The 25,456-nt window shown below is 37.7% G+C and overlaps 1 long non-coding RNA gene across 1 annotated transcript; it reads left to right on the top strand.

Annotated features, from left to right (window-relative positions):
• The first annotated feature begins 2,743 nt into the window (after positions 1-2,743).
• Positions 2,744-17,866, top strand: LOC136793993 (uncharacterized). The gene is made up of 3 exons (XR_010840133.1): positions 2,744-2,769; positions 14,470-14,533; positions 17,476-17,866. It is a non-coding gene; the product is annotated as an uncharacterized lncRNA (long non-coding RNA).
• The last annotated feature ends 7,590 nt before the right edge of the window (positions 17,867-25,456 follow it).

The following is a 25,456-nucleotide window of genomic DNA, read 5'->3' as shown; positions in this document are numbered from 1 at the left end:
AACTTGAACTTAGGTACCTCTAAGTTTAGCATAGATACCTCTTTGTTATCTGACATTAACTTTAACAGCAAGTGTCAAAATTCTGTGGCCCAATTTATGAGTGCATCAGCAATTCCCTACAGAAAATGTGGGTGGGGATTTTTAAAATTAACCCTTTAACAGAGCAAAAATTATCCAGAGCCCTGACTGTTCTTCCAAATTATCTACTCTCATTCAACATTCATTCAAGAGATATTTTTAAGTGTCTACTACATGAAAAGATCCCTGTTCTCCAGAGAATCTGGCCCCAGTATTAACAATGACCAAGAAAAACATGGAGAAATAGGAAAAGGCAAGGAGTCTGACTCTTTTTGATCCCCAGGCAATTTTTTATCTATTTTTGTAGCAATATGTCTTCCTGAGTCAGAGTTGGAAATAAATTCTCTCTCTGCTTGGCCACGAGTGAAGAGAACTATCCACCAACACCAACCCTCACAAGCACACTTGCTTTAACTCACACAGTGTTCCCGTGAATTTTTGAAATCTGCATCTCTATCCTGAATCTGATCAGCAAGATAATAATTCCTTTTTTATTAAAAATACGGGTTAGAGTCTATTCACAGAATTCGTCTTTTAGGTCAGAAGGCTCTTCTTGGGTTGCTTATCTCTAGTGACAAGTAATTACTCCCTACAAGAAGCACCTCTGTGGAATGAGATCACGTCATAGGAGAGCATTAGCAAGATAGTATCTTATTGCATTTTCTCAGAAAGAGCTATGCACCAAAAAACACAATTTCTCCACTGTTTACTTCAATCATGGACTCCGTGACACCACCTCTAAAAGCCACTAGAAGAGTCCATCTGGTATCACCTTCTTTATTACCAACTCAAGGGAAGTCCTTTCATTTTAAACTCTAACTCTGTTGTTATCATAATTCTTAAACAAATGCTAAATTTTCCTCTGTCCAGTGAACACTCTAACCAGATTATATTTCATATTTCTATTGCCTCTTTTTAAAATTAAATGAAATTAATTTATTTTTCTTTCTACTCTTTTTCAAATTCTTTTCCCATTTAGGTTATTACAGAAAACTGAGCAGAGTTCCCTGTGCTATAGAGTAGGTCCTTGTTGGTTATTTATTTTAAATGTAGTAGTATGTATATGTCAGTCCCAAACTCCCAGTCTATCCCTCCCCGCCACCCTTCCCACCCTGGTAACCATAAGTTCATTCTCTAAGCCTGTGACTCTGTTTCTGTTCTGTAGATAAGTTCATTTGTATCACTTTTTTTTTTTTTTTTTTAGATTCCACATATAAGCGATATCCTATGATATTTGTCTTTCTCTGTCTCACTTACTTCACCTAGTATGATAATCTCCAGGTCCATCCATGTTGCAAATGGCATTACTTCATTCTTTTTTAGGGTTAGAGCTACAAACGATAAATGCTGGAGAGGGTGTGAAGAAAAGGGAACCCTCCTACACTGTTTGTGGGAATGTAAATTCGTACAGCCACTGAGGAGAACAGTATGGAGGTTCCTTAAAGAACTAAAAATAGAGCTACCATATGATCCAGCAATCCCACTCCTGGGTATATATCCGGAGAAAACCTTGGTTTGAATGTATACATGCACCCTAGTGTTCACAGCAGCACTGTTTACAATAGCCAAGACATGGAAGCAACCTAAATGTCCATTGACAGATGACTCTATTACCTCTTATATCATTTTATTATCTAGTATGAACATACTGAACAAATGTATAAAATTATTTCTCAAGTATTGTTTTTCCATATTCTTTTTTCAAACGTCACTTACAATAACCAAAATTACTGTGGGAATACTTATGCATTAGAACTAGCTCTCATAGCTGAATTATTTTTTCTAAAACATTTTTTTAATTGCATTGAATTCTTGTTTTATACCTCATAAAACCTACCATGGAGCTTCAGTTAGCTTCCTCAAAAAAAAAAAAAAAAAATTCCAGTTACTCAAGAGCAACTATGATCCCCCAAATGCCTCACTCTAACATCCATGAAGATGCATAAGTTTTGCTTCATTTCTAAAAATGTAAGTACAGTTGCTAATATGTCACTCTTTTTGACTCTATAAAAATAGAATTTTTTAAAAGCCCAAAATATTTAAAAAGAATGAGAATATTTAAGAAGTCTACCACCACTATGACAATAATACGTATGCCAACTATAACAAAATATACCATATACACAAAAGATAGCTTATAATTTTGTTCATTTGTATAAAAGGTAAATACAGAAAAACCCTTATTCTAAAATACTTGGAGACTAAAAATATATTCTGTGTAGAAATTAGTATGAAATAGAAGAAATTATTTAGTTCATCTACAGACAAATCTCGCAATTATTCCATATACTCTTTGTCTAGCTAAATATCTGATTTTTTAAAACTTTGCAATATAGCTAACACCTGGATACATCAACCCTAAAATCATTCTTTCTTAGGGAATTGAAAACTAAATACTGCTGCTATCCAGTAACTTCAGACATTCTGAGCGTGAATTCATTCAGACCACCATGATGATCATATACTTAAAAAAAAAAAAATTATCAAACACTGGTTAAATAACTGCTGTGTTCACGTATTAATCAACTTCCTAAAAGCACCTAGCCTGTAAGTCATCAATCCTAATTATGGACAACAGTGAACCTCATTAATGTGTAAAGTTCCAATTGGATAAACACCACTATCCCTGTTTTACAGATGGGGACACTGGCGGTTGGAGAAGATAAAGAAGTTTTCCAAGATAATTTCCCTGTTAAGTAACAGAGGCGGGATTTCCACTATATTCTCCCTGACATTGAGTCTATGTGTTTTGCACTCACCACCTTGCTCCTTGGGACCTCCACAAGACCTAAGTATATTTTTAGTTTTAAATACATACCTAAGTATCACTGACAACATCAATAATATCACATGTCATATTCTGATTAATACAAAGAGCTAAATTGAATATCTCACAATTATATCACCTATATATGAAAGCTTCATCTTTTTCAGAATTAGTTTACAAATAGTATCTCATATGTCCTTCCAAATCTTGCGACTTAGGGAACGGCTTTTATTAACATCTCTGGAAACATGAAGAAAACTGAGACACAAAGAAATTAAGTGGCCTGAGTAAATCACACACAGACTAACTCAATGGGAAGGTTGGACCCAGGCTCCCTGTTACTTCCACTTAACACAGTATCAGCATTTTTAATGACAACATAGTAGCGGTAAATAATGTTAAATATCATGACATCTTAAGATTAATCACAAAAGCAATGCCATTAAAAACATTAAAATTTTTAAAACTTAAAAAATACTGACCCAGTGACATTATCCACAATATTTTATTTCTTTGGCTATACTATAATTCAGGAGGCCAGTAGGATTCCAGCAAATATTGTTTCAAGTGTTGGCTTAGAGAAATTCCTATTTTACTTACACAAATTTTTACTCTGGGGCTTATCAGCTTGGATCTAGACAAAGTATCTGAAAAATGATTCAATTATTAGACCTTTTAAGCAATATCAGCCTATACAACTGTTTTCTACAAAAACATATAAAAGAAGAAAAGTCACACATTAACTGTTTAAATTTGAATATGTTTCCTCATGTAAACCTTCAAGGATTTCCTTCAATTGAAGCTGAAAGAAAGAAAGTCTGCATGGAAAAAAATTTTATTTCAGCAAAACTTGCTTTCATTATTTCTCTAAGAACAGCAAGTTGAGACGCCTTGTCCTGCATAACTCATCACTGTCCATCTAAATGGTAGCTGCCCTGGGGCTTGAAAGATGTAGGCAACTTTTTTTCTTTTTAAATCTTTTTCTCTTCAAAAATTTTAGTACCTAATTAGTAGATATCTTGGAACCTTTCAGTGTAGGTCAGGGTTAAACCTGTGGGAATAGATGCTGTAGGTCTGTTGTAAAATAAAACCTCTACTTGAAAAAGTATCGCCTTACATTACATGGCAGTGAGGTATTGTGTTCTCTTTCTTCAAGGTTTCCCTCAAAGGGAGTATGCAGCCCTTACAATTTATTCCAAGCACCCTCTGAAGGAAGAGAGGAGGGTTGGGAAGAGAGTCCATTTTTGTACCCTGGCTTGGAAACTTAAGACTGAGAAAGGTTCTGTCTTTTTTGTGTGTGTGGTACGCGGGCCTCTCACTGTTGTGGCCTCTCCCTTTGCGGAGCACAGGCTCCGGACGCGCAGGCTCAGCGGCCATGGCTCACGGGCCCAGCCGCTCTGCGGCACGTGGGATCTTCCCGGACCCGGGCACGAACCCGTGTCCCCTGCATCGGCAGGCAGACTCTCAACCACTGCGCCCCCAGGGAAGCCCAAGGTTCTGTCTTAATAGCTGATATGTTTTTAAAAATATTTCATGCTTATTTGTAAATGTGTATATGGATTTTTCATATGGAAAATATTTATATGGATTTCTCATTAGTAAAAATGCAATGGTATTTTAGTTCCTGTCTTTTTTATTTTATTAACGATACAATTAGAAATTATTAAGGAAATTGCTTCTCCATGAAACCCTTCTACTGCTCAGAGACACCCATTTTTCTATTCCTGGTTTCTGTGCTATTGTTTTATGATAAACTTCTAGTGACTCAAAGGTAGTTACCCAGCACCTCTCCTGCACACTGAGAAAGCGATATCCCCAGTATTAATAGAATTAACATCTCTGAGCTGTGGCATTGCTCCATAGGACGTCAGAATTTATGACTGTCACTTGCCCTTTATTATTCTGCACTTTTAATATAATGATCTATGTCTTTTTACATAAATGGTTTATTTGTCTCCATTCAAATACAGGGTCTTTGCAAACAGAGGTCATATCATCCATATCACAAGCGTCTACCCTAAACATCTGGAAGTATCATGTTTTGCTCAAAGTGGGAGAAAAATAAGTGTTTTTTATGTTTGTTTTCTGACCAATTTCTTGTCATGTCTTAGTCAAATTGGACAAATTACCTAATATCTTTGGCCCCGTTTTGTTACTTCTAAAATGAAGATAATACCGCTAGGCTCACGGGTTGCTATAAAAATTAAATGTGTGACTATTCTTTGGAAAACATAAAATGCTGTACGTTGTAGTCACTTTCGTGATTAAAGTCTCTTCAGAAGGGAATAAGGCTTTTGAAAAGAGGTGGCTTTTGTTCATTTTCTAATTAGTGTCCATTGTCTAGTTATTATTATAGAAAATTCATCTATTTTAAGATTTTCAAAATAACAGGACTCATGTGAGAAATGGATAGCAACACTTTGGATACATTTGTCATGCACAAGCAAGTGCCCGGAAGTACCGAGTCATGCTGTCTGGACAATCCCGTTCCCTGCCTGTGTCCAGCATACAGTGCTTGTCCCCTGCTCCCTTCCAGGCTGAACTCTGCAGATTAAGATTCTGATCTGTCAACAATGGGGAAAATAGCACTTGGCAGCTCATTCATTTTGAAAGACTACATCTTCGGCCAAATCTACTAGGCTTTATACTATATCTACAGTAGAAACGATCTTGTTTCCATTCTTCTTTCTTTCCCAAGACTAAGCGTAGTATCTTGAACATAAGAAATTAATAATAATTGTTAAAGAATCTGGTTAAAATTATTATCAATCTTTATTTTATGCTTCATTGTCAGATCAAAATGAAGAGACTGAAGATTACAGTTCCAAAGAAGTTGCATATATGTACAAAGTGTTCATCTCCCCGACATGCTAATGAACAATTTAGGGTTCCAAAGCAAGTCATCTGGTCTGGTGACTTGGTAAAATTAATGTACATTCCAAAGTATCAATTTACATATCAGTACCTGTTAAGGATCATTTGTATCCTGCTGGGTTATTTCTGTTTTAGAACTGCTTGTTCCTCCATAATTTTTAAGAGCATATTATGAAAATAAAGTGAAATTTGGCTTATTATATATCAAAACAGACTGCGTGAAGAGATAGGAGGGAAAGAAAAGGTAAAACTAACATTTGCTTGAATTTTAGTTTAGAGGACATTTAGCTCCATGAAGGCAAGAGTTATGTTTTTGCTGACTGTTTTTGCCCCGGAACCTAGAATAATGCCAGAAATATACTAGGCCTCAGCAACATCTGAGTTTAATAAATAAGTGAATCTATTAGGTACCTGTAAGATACCATCCTAAGTGCTAGAGAATACAAGGGATAAAAAGACATAGTTGCTATGTGTATCTGTGTATCAGATTGGGAGTCATACCCTAAATCGTAGCGCTTTGACCAGAGGAAGTGCAGTCTTTTCTGGCAATCCCTCCAGGAGCCAGTCAGCCAGCCAAGTGGGAGGAGATGGATGGGGGCTTCTCCAGAAGGGTCTCTCAGTTCAGGTTTTGCACTTGCCCCATCCTTCTGCTCCATGGACCTCTGCACTCTTACCGCCAGCTTGTCTCCCCACTCCTGCAGGCCAGACCCAACTGCACGGGGTCCCCAACAAGGCACAGGCTGCATCCAGGCTGTGTGCTTCTGTCTCTGAGTCTACTGATTCTTTCAGGGTGGTTTCTAGAGCAGAACCTTTGGGTAGCCAGTGGCACAAGTCATTCTATTTACACAGAAGTCCCCTTCCCAGGACAGAGCAGGGATGGCCAGGCATGGCAGAGCCAGACAGAGTCACCAGCGGCCACGGCTCCTTATAGCATTTCAACCCAACCACAGTCAGGCTCTCTCCACCAACAGGTGATTTTCTCTTGGAGAGCTGCAATATTTTCCTCCAACTGAGTCTCCCGGGAGAAACCCACAATCCTTCAATCAGATTTGCATTTGCCTGAACCCCAGTTATGGTCTGGGTTCACATCTTCTAACACATGACTCACTGGGCCTACACAGATTACAGAATTTAGCCAGGCAGCTGTTTCATGGTCCTGAGCTTTCCATAAGTGAGGAGTTCCCAGAACAGTCTATGCCACCTAGAGGCTGCTCTGCCCAGAGCATTCAACCTAGACCTGCAGGAAACTGCCTCACTAATGCCACTTGCCAGGCTCGTGGCGTCTGATCTCTGACTCAGGCCAATGCCATTGTGTACAGAGTATGATAACTTCCATAATGCAAGTCTACTAAAGGCATGACAGGAATGCAGAGGATGAAGCTGGATTTGAGATTTGGAGAAAGAGGTATATCAGTTGAGTCTTTTAGGATGAACACCATTTCCAGACAAGCAGATAGAGGAGGAAACAGTTTTCCATTTGGAAGTGGCAGAACAGGAAAAAAAAAAAAAGCACTTATAGGCTGGAGGTTTAAAGAGCCAGAAAAGAATATATTAGTATAATAGAAGGAGAAAGAAGACAAGATACAAAAGGGAATTTTTACATAAACTGCACATCCATGTGATGCAAATATGTAAAGGATAGAAACGTATTTATAAACATTAAGCATAATCCTTCTAGTGAATTCTAAGCATTTGTGATAAACTGTTAAAATGGTTTAAAACTGCTGTGTACACTATGATCTCACTCGTGGAAAAATATGAAAATATTTGGATAGAAAAAAGTTGAAAGCAGATTTTAAGAATTGCTATCTCTGGGTGCTAGAAATATAATAAAATTTGATTGTTTTTTTCTTATTTTTTGTTCTTTATGTTTATGTGAATCTTGTGATATTATTACAACAAACATGTATTAATTATGACTTTAAAGTAATGCTAGCAAGATGACACAGAAAGAGGGGGAGAGTTCCCAAGTACAGATTTTCTGAAACTGTGGTTCATCTCTAATTTTTACAAGGATATATTAGTAATGCAGAAAACAATATTTCAATATATGTATAAATTTTATTACTTTATGATGAGTATTGGCATGTAAATAATAATTTGGTTTATTCTTCTCTCATAAAGTAGACACTGAAGGTGACAAATATGAAAAAAGTTAAATTTATACAGTTGTAATGAATTTCTCCAAGTATGAATCCTGATGGAGCACGAAGATGAAGCCAACCTTAGTATAAATATATTTTGGTCATGATTGAGAGATTCCGAAGAAGGAGTTTTAATATAAAACAGTCTCTGGGCTTCCCTGGTGGCGCAGTGGTTGAGAGTCTGCCTGCCGATGCAGGGGACACGGGTTCGTGCCCCGGTCCAGGAGGATCCCACATGCCGCGGAGCGGCTGGGCCCGTGAGCCATGGCCGTTGAGCCTGCGCTCCGCAACTGGAGAGGCCACAACAGTGAGAGGCCCGCGTACCGCAAAAAAACAAACAAACAAAAAACAGTCTCTCCCTTTCATCAGTGCTGCTTGTGGACAAAAATCCTTACAATTTACCCCATTTTTGAAGGCAAGAGTTAACATTTAAATGCTGTCTGAGATGAGCAAGACTTTTAAAGATTATCGGTTACTTTAGTTTGCATTCATTTCCAGGTTCCTGGTGGGTAGAAGAAAGTGGAGAATGGGAAGCTTCAGTTCTGATCAGGGGCAGGGGAGAGGGAAAGCCTGGAGCAAACACTGCTTCTTTCCTTGAGGCTCCTGTCACCAGGTTGTGAGTTCCTTGAGAACAGGAACTATGTCCTACTGTGTCTTCTTTAATCCCCCAGGCCTAGGACTGTGTCCAGGGCATTGTAGGAAGAAAGAAAAGGAAGGAAGGGGGTAGGGGAGAGCAAAAGAGGAACTGCTCCGGAAATTTGCTGAGAATCTAGAAGTATACAGAGGCTGCTGAGCACCTGCCAAGAGGCTTTCAGATGGAAAATCATCCTTACCATTTTCCCCAATCCTAATGTGCTTTGCCACCCCATCCACATCTTTCCAGGTACAGACAGAGGAGGATACAAAAGGGAGATAGAAGAACATTGAAGATATCTGGTTACATTATTGGCAGACTGAAAAACACACACACAAAGCAAGGAGCAAAGAAGAAGGGAAGGGAAGGGAAGGGGGGGAAAGGAAAAAAGGAAAAGACATTCTTGCCCACCAAAACAGTTTAAAAACCAATGTAGTCCACCCTTTTCAAGGATAACAACACATTTCAATAATGTTTAGTGGAATCTAATTAACTGAAATCTTATGAAAATTCTTAGTTTAGGTTTCTTTCTTCTCTCAGAGGAAAACAACATACAAATTTATCATGGGTTGGGATAGATTCTAAATCTATCTCAGGAAGCTGTACTCTCTCAGCTTTCTGAAGTTTTCTGACAAGAAAGAAGGGCCATCACAGCACACACATGCAGTGTATTTGTCAGGTAATGGGTAGGCTCTGTACTCAAAATGTCACTAATTTCCATAACTAGGCGAGTGTAGAGATTTGTCCTCGTCTAGTAACTCAAAAATACCTAGTACTATGGGATCAGAAGTTCAGAGATTAGTAAACCTCTCAAATTTAGTCATTTAAGACTCTTTATCCAGTTTCAACATCTGACTTTTTTTCAGCACACAGTCATGTCCCCTATCAAGAACATTCGACACAACAAATGCATCTGAGATCTGACAAATGAAGGAGATCTTATCCACATTATAAAAAGGGTTACCTTTGATTTTAAAAGTTTATTAAATGCAGTTTAAATGATTTGTTTCACAAAAATTCAAACTTACTACAATGTTATAAAAGCCCTTGTGTGAGCAAAGTGAGTTGCATCTGTATTAAATATACTTTCATTGCTGTCAATATAATTTTTTCCTCTTAAAATATAAACTTAGTGTTTTGTATTTATGGAAAGAGTAGTGATTGATGGATAGATAGATAGATTTAGAAATGGAATGCAACAAAGATTAAGTTATTATTTGCATACTAGTACAAGAAAGGAATCAACAGTTTTGTGATCAGAACCAATGTAACACATAAAAGTAAAGACATCTATTCAGTCAAGGGTCTTATCCAAAGAGCAGAAGAAAAAGGAAAGAGCTCTGACACTCTATAGGTGCTTTCACAGAATTAAAGGGTAAATTTTTATGAGTTAAAAAAAATGCACATTGGGCACCTAGGTTCCTAGATTCGTACACCAACATTTATGCTACTTCAATGGTTTACAAAACTACACAATCCATAGAACAATTTAACTTAGATATAAAGTTGCTGTTCAAAAAGAAAACTAGCTAAATTGACTTTATACATGTTCTCAGCATATTTTTCTTTTCCTTCTTCTTTTTTTTTTTTTTGATAGTTCAGATTTAAGTCTTTCTTGAAACTATAAAACTGGGAATGTATAAAGTTTGCTTGTGTCCGGTTTCAAAGATTGTCTTTTTTTTTCTTTTCTTTCTAGTCTTTCCTTCTTTTTTCTTTTCCTTTCTTTTTTATGCACAAAATGTCTGCCAAGCCTGAAAATGATGCAGATCATGTTTCGATGTCTGTTAGGTGGCGCTTACCAAGCAGTCTGGCTCTGGTCAGGGATTTTTCAACTGCTCACTGTGGTGGAATTACAGTAGGGGGTTATGAGTGGGGTGAGTGGGAGGGAGGCTTTGTCCCCGCTGCATTTAAAATTACATCTAATCTTATCAGGGCGCTCGTCATTGTTTCTGGCAGCCAGGAGCAGGTACAGTACTGCTTTTGTTCAAGTCAGTAGCTTTGCTGAATAAAGTTGAGGGAAAAGCCAAGACTAAATAATATTCTTTCAGAAACTCATGTGCTGATTGAAAAAATGCTTTGAAAGAGAACAAGAGAAAGCTGGGGGCAGGACGAGAGACAGGTAAAGTCACAATAGAAAAAGTATCAGTGTAGTAAGAAAAGAAGCAGAGACTTAAAGATTAGAAGAAACTCATACAGAAAAAAATTTGCTCAAAAATACTCATTTTTAGTCGCTAAAATGTTCTGGCTCGTTTTCTTTGGCATAATGTAATTGTAAAATTCAGGGACCAAATGCTGTTTCTACTATTTGAGAAAATGGAAAAGCTAAAGCAAGACTAGTTTTGTTTTGTTCTGTTTTAATGGCATAAAGCTACAAAGCATATTTTCTCTTTGCACAAATAAATCTTCTTAAACCTTGTTTGTCCCTCGTTGATGTTTCTGACCTTTTAATATGCTAAAATATCAGTTAAAGAGTCTTTGTCACAATTCCTGAGGTCGTGCTAGACCGAAGATAAGTAAGTGGTAATAAATCCAAGTTCAAAAAACTTGCCCTAACGAGCTTTGAACAAAGCAGAGACACTATAATTCTAACAACCAGAACAATATAATTATCAGCAAGAAAAGAAACTCCCAGTTTTCCATGTGTCAATAAAGATTGAAAGTTAATTCAGACAGAAATAATTGGCATTAAGATTTACAAGAGATTCCATTACTGTAATTTGAAAATTAAGATTACAGGTTGTTCAAACATGTTCAGTTTTAAAATCTGGTGAATTAACTGACTCATAGACATACTCTGGAAAATAGTTTCTACCCAAAATGACTGATTTGAAATTTTATCATTTATAATTAAATTATATTAAAATAGCTTAAACACATTTTCTGAAGCTCAACAAGTGTTTTTCAGTGTGACTTTCAGAAGATTAAAAATCTAAAGTGATTGAACCTCCTGATCAATAACAGTCCTATGGAAACTTTAGTGTCTATTCTTCTCATCTTTTTCAGCTTCAGCGCATACTAATTATAATACTTCATTTTAATATTATGATCAAGAAAGACCTTAAGCTATGTATTATGGAGGGATGCAAATATAAATTCTGATTAAACACATTTTAGTGATGTGCTCTTTCTCCATGCTATAATTACTGTTAAACAGACAAGTATTTTGACACTTTCAAAATACTGTGAGGAGAGACTGCAGATATGAAAACTACAACTTAAGAGATTTTAAAATTGCAAAGGCACGTTTTGTTCTTTGATAGATCACTGTAAGTAATGTGTGACTAAAATTAACATTCACATTATTTTTGATAGATTAAAATCAAGTGTCTACTAATCAAAGTATTTTAAAGTTATATTGTAAGTTCTTTAGCTGTCAGTTTATTCCCATACCCGTTTGTTGTGCAGATCATCATAGAACCGTCTAAGAGCTGCTGTGTAATCATTGTACTAAGTTGCTATAATGAATTATAGTCATAATTTTATAATAGTTTTCTTTAAATCAAATATAGTCAGATATTCTATATACATTTTGTCATTTGATTGCAAATTGTTATTTTTATAAAAATTGTAATATGTCATCTATTTAAGTGGATCATTCTTTAGTATAAAATCTTGGAGAAACTACCTTTATACGTTTGCATTCACTTTAATTTTTCAGTTAAAAAACTTTATCACATTTCATTGTCACATTAAAAAATCACCTACTGCTGTTGATGTTATATTATTTTTTATAATTTGATTGTAGAAATCAAGAAACAAGTATACATGTCATATTTATAAAAGCCAAATTTACTAAATGTTTACTTAATAGATTTCAAAATAAGGTTTTAGAAGTCATTTAGTGACCGCTTAAAATGTCCTTTTCTTGGTTGACCTTTACTCTAGATGTCTTTTTCCTCTGCTCCTAAAAATTCTTACATATCCTTTTAGTACTAGATATTGTTTCAATATTCAACAATACTGCTGCAATTCACAAGAGATATGAAATCATGATTCTCACTGTTAGTCATAGAAAATAAAGACTTCCTCACTTTAAATTTTTTTTATAGAAATGAGAAAGGGGTTGGATATTAGTTTTTGTTTACTTATCAAATTCCAAATTATGCACTTACTTTTACCTTCCTTAAATCATTTCTGTAATTTTTACTAAATAAATTCCATTTTACTTACCTTGTTCCTAAACTGATCTTACTGACAAGCTAGGCTTCAGATGGAAGGCCAAAGTGGGGGAGGAAGAGTAGAAAAGTTTCCTAAAAATAAGAATTGGGGGAAAATCTAGTCTTTCTGGTTCACTTACCATTTTGGAAGCATCACCTACTTCTTTGTTCTTTTTTTCCCAAGCTGCCCTCTTTACTCCTCAATTAAATATCATAAAGCTAGATTCAGTGTAGGGTCGAAATGTGCTTGGGATTTATTACAAGGAAAATCCAGGGAAATAAGTTCATGTATCTTCAACTATATGTAGTTATGCTATATATCATTTAGAGATAGTTAAATCTGATCATCATCATTGATTTTGAAAATAAAATTACATAAGAAGATGAAGTGATTTTATCATGAGCTATAGACCATCAATGATATCACCCTGAGTGCTAAATTAAAACTCAGGTTTTTAAGAGATATGCTAATTTTCTGACTATCTTGCAGTTAGAAATATAAACTTCCAGTTTAAAAAAAAAAAGTCTCTTTCCTTTCACAATTACTTAAATTATTTGCTTGAATGGGTAACTAATTTTGTTTTTTTCTTATTTACTGATTCTCATGAAACTATCATCTCCTAGAAGAAGGGGCTACATGTTCACTGACTACTGCCATGTGGTCTCTAATGCCATTACCAAGTGCCTTAGACGGTGATGCTTAAAGCAAATATGTCCTGTACGTAGACACAACTCCCACGTGGCCTATGGGGAAAATCATGTGCTCAAAGAATGCTCAAAACTAGTGACTTCTTAAGATGTTTTGATTTGAATAAGGGAAAGCTCAGGTTTTTATTAAGATTTAATTCATTAATAGTCAATGACATTGTGTTCCCGTGACATGCTACAAGTGCATAACCTAGCTGCAAATTTTCTTATGCCGAGTCTCCTCTGCCGGGGCCCTATCTCAGCCCCTCTCCTCTTAATTTCAAGCTGGGAGAGACCTTTGTCGTGGCACAGGAGCTTCTCACGCCCAGCCATAGGCTTCTCTACCATCCTCTGTCACACTCTGCCTCCCTCAAATTCAAGAAGCTCAACAAGAAGGAAGTAAAATTGGGGGGACAGGACTCAAGCCCCAGGAGTTCTACAAATTTGGCCTTTGTGGTTCAATTAATATTATTTCAGTTACAATGTGATGAAGATGTTGAAGAGTCTATAGAAGATAGAAACCCCCCACTGCCACAGAAAATTATAGGCTGAGTTCCTGCCAAACAATTTAGAAATTTTTTGTTTGTAATAACCCCACTTATAAACTGGAAATATTTTTTCCCAAGGAAGTGAAAAAATAATAAAAATTCCTAATTAAAAATGCAGTACTAATACTCAGCCACACTGCTAACAGGGTAAGTTACAATTCAAGCAGCCCACAACAAATCCAAAATAGCAAATAGCTATGCCACTGTAAAGGATGCTGTCAGACAAAAGCAAATTGTCATTCTGATATCAGGGGATGAAAGAGAAAAGTAAAGAACTCAAAACTTGACAGTCTGTGGCTTTAGGTAGAGAGGGAAAAAAAATCTTAACATTCTTCATGAACGTTAGCTTTAGCTAATTAGGAAATTTCCTAATGTGAAAAATGCTAACAGAAATGCCAGAGAAAGTGTCACCAAACTCAGCCAATATTCAGTGATATACTGACTTTGTAATGCAAGGAATTTATTTCACAAGTGCCTACCTGTAATTCTAATATCTGATTTATTGTAAGATTCTTCTTGCTGTCATAGGCTTTTTTGTTACATGTTTCTAATACAAGTTTATTTTATATTTTTCACCCAGTTTCAGAAACGGACTTCTATTTTCCAAGGGAACCAGCGCCCAAAATAATTGACCGTATTTAATGGTAAGTTTAAGTTCTGGTGAGTTGAAAATACAATCTGTGCATTTCTCATCTTTTCTTCAAACATGGTGCTTTATCAGACCTTCTTTACACTAATTCTGCTCATTTTCACTTTATAAGCATAATCAAAGCAAATGTAAATTATCTTCTTAAAAGCACTGAATGTTAACTTATTTTTCCATTATTACAACGCTGCATTTTTACATGGCAGTGTTTATGAGACAGATGTGCCACAGCGAGCTGTTTTCTTTTTTTTCACAATTCTTTTTTATTGGGTTGTAATTTTTTATAAGGTTGTGTTAGTTTCTACTGTACAGAGAAGTGGAGTTCCCTGTGCTATACAGCAGGTTTTTATTAGTTACCTATTTTATACATATTAGTGTATATATGACAATCCCAATCTCCCAATTCATCCCACCGCCCACGCCCTGCTTTCCCCCGTTGGTGTCCGTATATTTGTTCTCTCCATCTGTGTCTCTATTTCTGCCTTGCAAACCAGTTCTTCTGTACCATTTTTCTAGTTTCCACATATATGCATTAATATACGATATTTATTTTTCTCTTTCTGACTTACTTCACTCTGTATGACAGACTCTAAGTCCATCCACGTCTCCACAAATGACCCAATTTCATTCCTTTTTATGGCTGAGTAATATTCCATTGTATATATGTACCACATCTTCTTTATCCATTCATCTGTCAATGGACATTTAGGTTGCTTCCATGATCTGGCTATTGTAAAGAGTGCTGCAATGAACATTGGGGTGCATGTGTCTTTTCGAATTTTGGGTTGCTCTGGGTATATGCCCAGTAGTAGGATTGCTGGGTCATATGGTAATTCTATTTTTAGTTTTTTAAGGAACCTCCATACTGTTCTCCCTAGTGGCTGTATCAGTTTACATTCCCACCAACAGTGCAAGAGGGTTCCTTATTCTCCACACCCTCTCCAACATTTGCTCACTGTAGTTTTGATCTGCATTTCTCTAATAATTAGTGATGTTGAGCAGCTTTTCATGTGCTTCTTGGCTATCTGTGTGTTTTCTTTGGAGAAATGTCTATTTAGGTCTTCTGCCCATTTTTGGATTGGGTTGTTTGTTTTTTTGATATTGAGCTGCATGAGCTGTTTATATATTTTGCAGGTTAATCCTTTGTCTGTTGATTCATTTGCAAGTGTTTTCTCCCATTCTGAGGGCACAGCAAGCTGGTTTGATCCAGCAAAATAGGGTGAAGTATGTTGTGGTAGATGGTCTGCTCTGACATGGGTGAAAATGAAGACAGTCCGAATGTGTTTTGTGCATGGATGGAAGACTCAACCACTGCAAAGCAACAGCTTCATAGCACGAAAATCTGGGCATCATCACCTCTAAATTCTATTTTCAACCATAGAACAATTAAGGGAGAAAGAAGTACTTTTCAGCTGGATGGAGATGAAATGAGGACTTTGGGAATCCTGGGTTTATTCTGGTACATGTTTGTAGATCTCCGCAGTAGCCTGATTGGAGGTAGAAAAATGGTAATAGAAACGAGGTAGATTTATCAGAGGGATTATTTGACTATTCACTTCTTATATAGGAACCAATAGTGTGTTGGTGCACTTTTATTACTGTTTTCCTCTGCATTGCTTCCCAACCCATTTTACAAAATCTTTCATCTTACAGATCTGAAGTTGCTGATCTATGTTGGAAAAAAAATTTTTTTTTCTGATAGATCCAGCCACATGTGTTTCACTCTTAAGCCAGATTTCAGGTTTCTGCCCACACTCCAAGTAATTCAGGAGGGTCATGATGAGCTGAAGTACTAGCCTGTTTGATGCCTTGGTTTTTACACTTCAGCAAGCAGCGCAGTCTCTTTGGCTCCTCTTACAATCAACCTTGGCAGAAGCCGTAGTGGAGAACTTTCCAGTGAAGCTTCCCCCTGACCCAAAATAGTTTGATTGACTCCTTTTTGAACCCACCAGTTTTGTGTAATTTAGACTCTTTTTGAAGGAAATAGGTATCCCTTTTATTAAAACTTAACCCTCAAAATTATAAGAAAATGTTTCTTTTTCAGTCCAAAAGCAAATGTGTATAAATTTTCAAGATCATCTACACCAAACTTACGTTCCACGAAATAACTTGTTGACTAGTTACAGACCCAGAAATGTTGTTCTTCTACTGTCTCCTGCACCAGCATTCCTCATGGCATTTAGCACTCTATCCATTTGAGTTGTTGAAGCATTCCAAAATTTAGTATAAGTGCTTAAAGAGTCTTCAGCAAAAAATAGTAGAAATACATTTCAGTTGTTGTGATTTAGAAGAATATATCTTTCCTCCCCTGAGGGCTTAATAAATACTGCAACTTTCCCTGATTTTTAAAAATACACTGACAGCTTTCCTAATGTTCCTTAATCACCTTTAATTTCTTAGTGGTTTTAGCTGGTAGAGTTACTGTATTTGGAAAAGCTAAAAAGAATCATTTAGAAGGATGTTTTTTTTTTTCTTTCTTTCATTGCATATTAAAACTAAAAGGCATGGGGACTTCCCTCATGGTGCAGAGATTAAGACTCCATGCCCCCAATGCAGGGGGCCCGGGTTCGATCCCTGGCCAGGGAACTAGATCCCACATGCGTGCCGCAACTAAGAGTTTGCATACCACACCTAAGGAGCCCAACTGCCACAACTAGGGAGCTGGCGAGGCGCAACTAAGGAGCCTGCCTGCTGCAACTAAGACCAGGCACAACCAAATAAATAAATAAATAAAACATCTTCCCAGCAATCAGTAAAAAACTTTAAAAATTAAAAAAAAATAACTATAAGGCATGGAGAGTGATAATGTACTGAGTTCCAACAGCTTTTGATATTCACCCAACAAATTGTTCACTAGAGAGAAATACCAAAAAGGAAAGAATAAAACGTCTGGTTTTTATCATATTAAAACATTATGATTTATTCTGTTTTGTCATGTAGGTGGTAACCAGGAACTTATAGCATGTGTGTCGACAAGTTGAGAACCTGAACAGACTTTCCCACAGCATTTGCTCTGGGAATGCTAAGATGTTCCAGTTTTGCGGTGCAAGTGGCTGAAATATATGGAACTGTGTTTATTTCACCTGAGGAAATAACCTTCAAAGGAGACTAAGTTCGTCTTGGGTTGAGAAACAGTGAACCATGGGATCTGAAACACAGCGTGTGGCACATAGGCAGCCATTGCTCTCTCTATCCAGCTGCTTCTGGCCATTTCTGAACAATGTGTCATGGAAACACATGTATGTAACAGACTTTTAAGGGGCAAATGAGAACTACACCATCTTTCTGCTTAAAGAAGTTAATGGGATCCAATAAATTCCTTTACAATGCGTTTCCTTCTAGATGGTAAATGAGATGTTACAGCACAGTGGATCTATACATATTTGGGAAATTCTTTTTCAAATAACTAAATTTGGCCAGCCTATATCTGATAGCAGATGATCTACAGGGGGATTTCCTGGAGGAAGAAAATCTCAGGTAGTGTCTGCTTCAGGATGAAAGGGCTGCTGCATAGTGTCAAAGATCCATGTTTGAATTCTGGCTCAGCCATTAATTTACTCAGAAAATACTTATTGAAAGCCTACCATCTTCCAGGAACTATAGTTATCACTGGATATATGACAGTGAATAAGAAAGTCACTGTCTTTGTCCTGTGAACTTTTGAACCTAGTAAAAGAATCAGATGAACAAATAATCAATTATAATACAAGATGATAAAAGCTATGACAAAAAGTACAGAATATGGAACTCCCTGGGAAGAGCACAGTATTAGTTTCCTACAGCTGCTGTAACAAATTGTCAAAATTTGGTGGTTTAAAACAATGCAAATTTATTATATTACAACTCTAGAGGTCAGACATCTGAAATACATTTCACTGGGCTAAAATCAAAGTATCACCAGGGCTACATTCCTTCTGGAGGTTCTAGGAGAGAATCCGTTTCCTTGCCTTTTCTACCTTCTAAAGGCTGCCTGCATTCCTTAGCTTGTGGTTCCTTCCCATCTTCAAAATCATCAATGGCCTGTAGAATCTTTTTCATGCCACATCTCTTTGACATTGACTCTTCTGCCATTCTATTCTACTTATAAGGACTCTTGTGATTTCATTGGGCCCATCTAGATAGTCCAGGAGAGTGTTTCCATCTCAACGATACCTGATTAGCAACCTATATTCCACCTGCCACCTTAATCCCTCCTTGCCAGGTAACATAACATATTCACAGATTCCAGGGATTAGGACTAGAGTGTGGACATCTTTAATGACCATTATTCGGCCTGTCATAAGCAGTTTGGCAGTGGGGTGGATAAAGAGTGAGGTAAAGCTAATTAGAGGATTGAAATGTAAGACAAATCTTGATGGATAAGTAGAATTTAGGCAGTTAAAGGGAAGTTTTAGCAGGGTTAAGGGGGGGCTTCTCTGTTTTGGTTACAGGAACAGCAGGTATGAAGGCCCAGGGGGCAAAAAGAACATGGCCCAAGAGAAGATGTGAGAAAAAAACGGAATATGGCTTGAGCAGAGATAATGAGGGTAAGAGGATGTCTAGCAAGAGATAAAGCCCAATGAAAACCTTGGAAAAGATGGTAAAAGCTTAGGAATATGTTACTGGAATCTAGACAGGTGGTGTGGGGACCAGCATGAAGGTGGAGAGAGGTGCTGAATAGTGAATGACACATTTGAGCAATGCGTCCCTGGGTGGATCAGTGGAGGACAGTGATTGCTACCCCCAAGTTTGGAGGAGCATTTTTTTTTTTCCAGTATGCGGGTCTCTCACTGTTGTGGCCTCTCCCGTTGCGGAGCACAGGCTCCGGACGCGCAGGCCTAGCGGCCATGGCTCACGGGCTTAGTTGCTCCGCGGCATGTGGGATCTTCCCGGACCAGGGCACGAACCCGTGTCTCCTGCATCGGCAGGCGGATTCTCAACCACTGCGCCACCAGGGAAGCCCAGGAGGAGCATTGAAGGGGGCTGAGATGTTCACAGAATAGAAAAGAAAAAGTTGGATGTAGAAAGCTTAAGCAGAAGCACACAGTCAATCCTGGGCAACTCTTAATGGAGGAAGCCATAGTAATCTGACAGATACCATCCTTTCAAAATGAATTAATTACGATTTTGATTAGCGCTACGAAAGAGAAGTTCAGGGTGCCGAGAGAGTATGCATGGGGGGCCCTAACTTAGCTCTGGGTCAGAGAAAACTTAAGGAGCAATATTTAAGCTGAGATATGAATGGTAAGTAAGAAAGAACCATGTGAAGGGGGAGGGACTTCTAGGCAGAGAGAAGAAGAAGCACAGGGGGCCAATGGTGGGAAGGAGCAGGCCGTGTTCCAGAAGCCAAAAGGCCAGCACCTTCAGAGAGAGAGAAGACAAGGACAAAGGAGAATGAGACAAGTCAAGGCTGGTGGAGTACAGGATGGGGTTGGGGGCAGAATCATAGAGCTCTCTAGGGTCCATTACGGATTGAAAACTTGGTCCTGAGAGCAGTGAGGTGACCCTTATAGTTTAACCAAAAGAATGGCATGATCAAATTACCCCTTTATAAGGATCACCTGGCTGCGGTATGGAGCATGTATACAAGGGGGTAAAAATAACCTACCTGTGAGAGAGCACAGTGGTTTGCATGGATGGAAATACTGTGCACATTGGAAACAGAAGCATTTGCTACTGGAAGTGAAAACAGACTACAGTTGAGTCTGCCTTCCAGAGAAGTGGCATAATTCATCCGCGGGGAGATGGCTCTTTTTTTGAGAAAATCATCTTCATGGTATATGCTGTTTCCTTCCCTTGAGAAAGTTCAGGTCCCTGACCTGGCTGGTCCAGGCTGGATGGGTGGTGTAAGAAAAAAAAAAAAAAAAAGCTGCACTGTTACTCTGAAGAGTAAAGGGAGAAAAATTTGGCTTTGCTGCAGGCAGCCTAGGAGAGGGGCCTGGGACCGAGGAGGAAAAGGAGTTGCCAGGAAGATCTAGGAAAAAAGAAAGAGGGCTCCTGGCACATAGCTGGAGGCTGGAGCATACAAGGGCACACGATCATGAAAAACTTCCAATGGAAGGGGATGGATGACAAATTACTGGGAACATCAATATGTGTACTTGACATTTGAGCTGAAGTGTTTTCGTACCTGTAATTACTTTCTGCAACCCTCAAGTCTGCAGTAAAAGGCTGCCACTCACATGAGCCTCAGTTTGTGGTGCTTTGCTAGGGTGCAAGATGAGGGGCAGCATCTCCCACTTGTTCAGCACGGGCAGGGAGCACCCACAGGAAGGAATAAGCATGGTCAGGAGTAAGCAACAGCACATAGAAGTCACAGATGTGCACCCGCAGAGAAGCACATGCACTCCAGAAAAAAAAAAAAAAAAAAAAAAAAAAAAAACAGAAAGAATGGGGAGGATTCTGGGCTTCCCACAGTACGGTTTAAGGCAGTTGATTTAGATATGAAAGTCAAGGATGACCATAGGAAACTTGCAGATAGGAAAGTAGGAAACATCTGGATTGTAGTTGTTTATATTTGGGGTGAAACCAAACATAATACTGCTTGATAGCTATTACTATTTAATGTTCACTCAGAACCAAGAAAGTCCTAAGAATATTTTTTAGAAATCCCTCTCTGGGGCTATTTTTGCAGATGTACCTGATAGCTTACTGAATAAAGAAACATACTAAAGTGTCAAATGTTACATAATACACAAAAAAGAAGTCTAGTTTTCCCTTGATCAGAAATACTCAACTGTTGAAATGCATCAACTTGCTGCAAAGCGGCGAGCCGTGACGTCACTCCTGCTGCTTTTCTAGCAAGTCCTGGCTAAAGGGACAAAAAAATCTGACCTTTACATAGTAAGACTGTCACAGAAACAGCAACCAGAGTTAAGTATCATAACCAAGAAATAAGCCTCATATCATGTGGCCTTTATTAAAATACCAAAACACAGGAAAACTTTTAACAAAACATTTCTGTTCCGGGGACTTGCGCAAGCTTTTTTTTTTTTTTTTTTTAATTTCTAGTTCACTTGAGTTTATAGAAGGATTTCATCTGCTTCTGCAGATTCACTGTCATGATGAGGACATTAGGAGGCCAGCTGTTGCCCAAGAAATTTTGTGAGCATTTGCAATAAAATATGCATGTGTTAAGAGCAAAATAAAAATTCATGTTGCTTTGTGTGGAAGATTTTGACAGTCATAGCTACCCAGATAAATCATAGCAAAATGTTTAATTAGAAAAAAGTTATCTAGATGATTGTGAGAAAGGCAGAACTCTCTTTATTCCCTCTACTGTGTTAGGTATGGCTTTCTATGAAGTCCATATTCATGGAAAATGGCAACTCTTAACTTCATCAGGTTTTCTGTTCACCTGTGATTATTTAGAAAATTTTACATTCAGTACTAAGCTCAGAATCACAGAAATTGTAAGTGGTCTTTTTTCTGTAAATACTGTCTTCTTTCATTTTCCCTTATTTGTTTATATTTCAAAACAGTTCAATAATGATGGAGGCATCCCTAAGAAAGCAGGCTTCCATGACATTAGTTCTGCACAAGGCACAAATAAATTATTTTGTGAGATAATATTATTTTTGCCTTTGCCGTTCCACTACACAAACCTATCTTAATCAGAAGCTATGATGGGTCAGACAGTCAGCATGACTCTTGTAAACCAGGTGTGAATGGCCAGGGATATTTCTTGTCCTCACACATTTGTGGAGAAATGAAAGACAAGAAATGCTGTGTAGTAGGTGTTTTTGTCCTATTAAATATAAATTCATAGTTTGCTTTTTTAGCAAGAGTTTATTTGGCTATAAGATGTGTGACACCACAAATTCTGTTTCTATCATTTTCTAATAACTAACAGGTCAAAGGAAGTATTAACAATGAAGGGATTCTGTTTTCCCAAGAAAATCATTGTCTATCACATTGTTGAGAGTTGAATTTCTTTTTTTTTTTTTTTTTGCTGTACGCGGGCCTCTCACTGCCGCGGCCCCTCCCGTCGCGGAGCACAGGCTCCGGACGCGCAGGCCCAGCGGCCATGGCTCACAGGCCCAGCCGCTCCGCGGCATGTGGGATCCTCCTAGACCCGGGCACGAACCCGCATCCCCCGCATAAGCAGGAGGACTCCCAACCACTGCGCCACCAGGGAAGCCCGAGAGCTGAATTTCTTAATTCTAATGTTTATAAGTTTAGTCAAAGAAGATTAGAATTATCTGCTCTTATTTCCCTTTACACTAGTTTGGCTTTGGAATTCTTGCAAAAGACTATTGTACACAGTCACCTTTTTGAAAAGAAAAAAAAATATGATCAAAATCAAAACCAACTTACTTCATCCTTAATTATAGTAGCTAATAGGTATTTAGCACTGCTGAGGTGGTTCAGCGTCTTGCTAAGCACTGTCAATTGTTGTCTCACTAATTCACAGAAGAACTCAGAGCAGTTAAGAAGCATTATCTATAGATCAATGGTTTTGAAACTTGATCATACATCAGAGTCACCAAGAATGCTTGTTCAAACACTTGCTGCATCCATCCCCAGAATTTCTGATTCAGTTGGTCTAGGGTAAAGCCTGAGAACCTGCATTTTGAAGAGGTTCCCAAGAAATGCATGTACTGCTGGTATATGGACCACACTTTGAAAACCAGTTCATACATCAGGTTTCAGAAAACTATGGCCCACAGGCCAAATCCAGGTAAATGGCTTTTCTTGTTTGATCCACAAGCTAAAACTGATGTTAGTTTTGAATAGTGAAAAAAAAAATTCAAGAGAATTTTTTGTCACATATGAAAATCAAAATTCAGTATTCATAAATAAAGCTTTATGGGAACACAGCATACTCATTCATTTATACACTATCTATGGCTGCTTTCACAAGACAATAGCAGAGTTCAGTAGCTGTTAAAGAGACAACATGGCCCACAAAGCCTGAAATATTCACTATCTGGCCCTTCGCAGAAGATTTTGCCAATTCTGTACAGCATGGTGACTAGAGTTAATAATACTGTATTGTATATTCAAAAGTTGTTGAAAGTAGATCTTAAAAATTCTCATCACAAGAAAAATAAATGTAATTATGGGTGGTGATGGATGCTAACTAGACTTATTATAGTGATCATTTCACAATATGTACAAATATCGAACCATTATATTGGACACCTGAAGCTCATATAATGTTATATATCAATTATACCTCAATAAAAAAGAATTACATGAAAAGATGCTCAACATCACCAATTATTAGAGAAATGCAAATCAAAACTACAATGAGGTATCACCTCACACCAGTTGGAATGGCCATCATTAAAAAATCTACAAACAATAAATGCTGGAGAGGGTGTGGAGAAAAGGAAACCCTCTTGCACTGTTGGTGGGAATGTAAATTGATACAGCTACTATGGAGAACAGTATGGAGATTCCTTAAGAAACTAAAAATAGAGCTACCATACAACCCAGCAATCCCACTGAGAAAACCATATTTCAAAAAGAGTCATGTACCATATATACCCTGAGAAAACCATAATTCAAAAACAGTCACGTACCACAATGTTCATTGCATCTCTATTTACAATAGCCAGGACATGGAAGCAACCTAAGTGTCCATCGACAGATGAATGGATAAAGATGTGGTACATATATACAATGGAATATTACTCAGTCATAAAAAAGAACAAATAATGCCATTTGCAGCAACATGGATGGACCTAGAGATTGTCATACTGAGTGAAGTAAGTCAGACAGAGAAAGACAAATACCATATGATATTGTTTATATGTGGAATCTAAAAAAATGGTACAAATGAACTAATTTACAAAACAGAAATAGAGTTACAGATGTAGAAAACAAACTTATGGTTACCAAGGGGGAAGAGGGGGAGGGATAAATTTGGAGATTGGGATTGACATATACACACTACTATATATAAAATAGATAACTAATAAGAACCTACTGTAGGACTTCTCTGGTGGCACAGTGGTTAAGAATCCACCTGCCGAGGCAGGGGACACAGGTTCAAGCCCCGGTCCAGGAAGATCCCACATGCCGTGGAGCAACTAAGCCAGTGCACCACAAGTACTGAGCCCGTGTGCCGCAACTATGGAAGCCCCCACGCCTAGAGCCCATGTTCTGAAACAAGAGAAGCCACAGCAGTGAGAAGCCCATGCACCACAACAAAGACCCAATGCAGCCAAAAATAAATAAATAAATAAATAAAATTAAAAACAAACAAAAAAAGAACCTACTGTACAGCACAGGGAACTCTACTCAGTACTCTGTAATGACCTATATGGGAAATGGATCTTAAAAAGAGTGGATATATATATATGATAAATGATTCACTTTGCTGTACAGCAGAAAGTAACACAACATTGTAAATCAACTATACTCCAATAAAAATTAATGTAAAAAAATAAAAAATAACATTAAAAAGGAGATGACAACTGAGCAAAGAAAGAATGTGTCATTTGAGACAGTAACCAAGATCCTTAGAAATTCTGCAAAAAGCTGTAATAAAGAGAAAAAAAAGACAAAGAAAAATAAAGAATTGCCAATCCCTGTCAATGGATAGAAGCGAGATATAAGATATTATAGCTAGCAGATGTTAGTGTTGGGATTTACATCCAGATCAAACTTCAAAGCCCATATTTCTAACCGTTTTTAAAAGATGTAGAAATTCACTATTTTAAAAATAACTTGTGTGCATTAGTGACATTAACAATCTCTGGCGGGGGGCGGGGGGGAGGTGAGAAGATGGCCGAAGAGTAAGACACGGAGATCACCTTCCTCCTCACAGAGACATCAGAAATACATCTACACGTGGAACTTCTCCTATAGAACACCCACCGAACTCTGGCAGAAGACCTCAGACCTCCCAAAAGGCAAGAAACTCCCCACGTACCTGGGTAGGGCAAAAGAAAAAGGAATAAACAGAGACAAAGAATAGGGACGGGACCTACAC

This window comes from Kogia breviceps, chromosome 4 (genome assembly GCF_026419965.1).
Source record: "Kogia breviceps isolate mKogBre1 chromosome 4, mKogBre1 haplotype 1, whole genome shotgun sequence".
Lineage (NCBI taxonomy): Eukaryota > Metazoa > Chordata > Mammalia > Artiodactyla > Physeteridae > Kogia > Kogia breviceps.
This window is presented reverse-complemented; position numbering and strand designations above follow the sequence as displayed.